This window comes from Bufo gargarizans, chromosome 5 (assembly GCF_014858855.1).
Source record: "Bufo gargarizans isolate SCDJY-AF-19 chromosome 5, ASM1485885v1, whole genome shotgun sequence".
Classification (NCBI taxonomy): Eukaryota; Metazoa; Chordata; class Amphibia; order Anura; family Bufonidae; genus Bufo; species Bufo gargarizans.
This window is the reverse complement of record NC_058084.1, coordinates 57,207,801-57,210,862: the sequence shown is the minus strand read 5'-3', so window position 1 is coordinate 57,210,862 and position 3,062 is coordinate 57,207,801.

Genomic DNA, 3,062 nt, shown 5'->3' with positions numbered 1-3,062 from the left:
ATACGGGTTCGTCTGTTTCTTTTGTTTCCTGTTGGGTTTAGACCTCCTGAATCATGTCATGACATTTTGCAACAAATTTGCCGTGTGAATTCCTCTTTCAAAGGGGCTCTCCAGAATTGACTTATTCCTATGATAAGGTCATCGACATCAGGTCAGCGAGGGTCTTACATGAGGTTTTCGGCAGTAGCTCCAGCACCAGAACTACACAGCTCCTCAGTCCTCCGTATACTTTTTCATTCCGTGAGGAAATTGATCAGTTGTGCAGATTTTGAAATCCGCAACATGTCAATTATTTGTGCGGTTCTTTTTTGTGTGGATTTCACCCTTTTCAATGCACGGATGAGACCTGCGGCAAAAAGTAACAAACAACTTGAATGGGTCCGCGATCTGCCGCACCGCAAAAAAATCCCGCAAAGGGGTCCGCATCCGTGATACTGTGTGCAAACTGCTGGTTCCTGTATATTGTGGACCCGCTGTTTACGGGCCACAATATGGGCACAGCTGGCATGAGCCCTTCGGCTTCGTTCACATGACCCGTGACCTGATCCGGCAGGCTGTTCAAGGTACTACTGTTCACCACTGCACCCATAGACTATAATGTGATCTGGCCATCTCTGGCATGAGTGCCGGGTTACGGTCCGACAAAAACCCGGCACTTATGCCAGAAAGCCGAATTTCCCCTATAATAAAGAAAAGAATTGTAGTAAAATCTATGGGGCACATTTATTAATACCAGCCGTTTAGACACCGGTCTTAATAAACCCCTGAAATGGCGGTGGTTCCAGCCTCTTCATATTTTCGGCGTATCCAGCGCCGCTGTATTATAGCTTCCTTGCTGGCTTACATTTTGACCTTTTTCTACGCCTGAAACAGGTGTGGTAAATGGGACGGGCCTCTTTTTTTTTTTTTTTTTTTTTTTTTTTTTAGACCTGGCATGAGCAGGGAAAAGTCATAGATTGAGGCGCAACTAACTACTTTCACACTAGCGTTCAGGTGTCCGCTTGTGAGCTCCGTTTGAAAGGGCTCACAAGCGGCCCCGAACGCATCCGTCCAGCCCTAATGCATTCTGAGTGGACGCGGATCCGCTCAGAATGCATCAGTCTGGCAGCGTTCAGCCTCTGCTCCGCTCAGCAGGCGGACACCTGAACGCTGCTTGCAGCGTTCGGGTGTCCGCCTGGCCGTGCGGAGGCAGGCGGATCCGTCCAGACTTACAATGTAAGTCAATGGGGACGGATCCGTTTGAAGATGACACAATATGGCTCAATCTTCAAACTGATCCGTCCCCCATTGACTTTCAATGTAAAAGTCTGGACGGATCCGTTCAGGCTACTTTCACACTTAGATATTTTTTTACAATATCTGAGACGGATCCGCTCTAAACGCAAGTGTGAAAGTAGCCTAAACCTGCGCCTGTAATATGCCTAATTTAGGTGTATTTCAGCTTGATAAATGACCCCCTATGTTTTACAGCTTAAATACTATGCCGGTTGAGTGTGACATTGAGGTAAGTATCAGTCGTGCCTGGAACTACTCAGTACATTGACCTCTGTTGCGGGATTCTTGGATGGGAGCATGTCGTCCTTGCCTTTTATGATTTGGTAACATGATGTACACAAGTTCTGAGAATTCCCAGATGTTTGCCAGAACTCACAAGAGCCCTCAAGATGCAATCAATCTAATGCTAAAGGAGCTCTCCAGGTTCTGCCTTTAGTTCCTTCATCCAGGGCTAAATGGATTATTTGTGGTAGCTTTTCGTGAAGCTTGAACACTTGCCAAAGACACAGTGCACCTCACATAACACAGCACGCATGCCGAGAGCAACCCTTACTTCTGAATACTGACGTCACTGGCAAGTTTATTTTTGTTAAATGGAAGAGGAACACAACTCTCACAAATTTAAAACCTATTTTACTGACACGTGGAAGACTTTCTTCCCTTTTTGTGGGTGGGCAGAAGCTCATCAAGTCACTCCCATACAGCCCCAAAGATGCATCTTGTATCACGTATTTACAAGTCAACCACTAGATGTTTAAAGATGGTGTGCATGAGCATGTGATTCCGTCACGATAACCCAGATTTTTCTTGCTATACGGGTCAGTATTTTATACAGGTCAGAAAAAAGTTTTGTGCAAAGCACATCCTTTGCCAGGATTATTGCTGTAAAAAGTAAAAAAATGTCACATGTTGTTATTAGGACAGTTATAGGCACTGTGACGGAATCGCCTTAATGTCCGTAAGCCTATTTCATACTAACAAGAGTGGTAGTATAGGTCTATGTAGCATCTAATTTATTTTATGTCTTTGAGGTTGTAGCAACTTGTGAGAAAGATGGGTAAAACTGATGCTGAGACAACGTGAAAGTCGACAAAGACAAAAAGATAAAAATATATTGTGAGAAGCTGCACCAATGTCCAGATAGCCAAAATGTGGTGCTCACAGTTGAATAGTATCACCCATTCTACATAAAAATTGCATATAAAAATGACAACTGGGCACTCACTGACAATTGGGTCAATTAAAAGCAATTTATTAATGCAAGTAAAAAAAATGTTAATAAGAGTACAGTTAAAAAAAAAACTATAAAAATGATGTATAATCGGAACTAGAGATAGCAGCAATCCTATGTAATAAACCTACAATGGTCAGGAGAAAAGGTCTTTATAAACCATGCAGTGTATAGCTAAAAGCAAAATAAATAAAAAAAATCGAATGTCCTATATAAAAAATTATTTAAAAATATATATGAAAAGGCAATTCAAAGATATGTGCAGTTCAGAGAGGTAATAGCAATCCAGTAGTGTTTAGGAACAACGGTCCCTCCAAGCCATACAATGTGTTACTACAGTAGGTGCATAAAATCGTATGTGCTATATTCGGATCCCTCCAAAGGTACATACCAAAGTTCGAGAGTGAACCAATGTTCGTATATGGCCATATATACAAATATAATTTGTATAGTTAGTGGTGTAGTGGAGATTATTCGTATGAGTGAGCGCCGTCCCGCTACTCTGAATACACAAGCGGCGTCCCGCTTTACAAAAACTTGGTAAATGAGGTTCTAA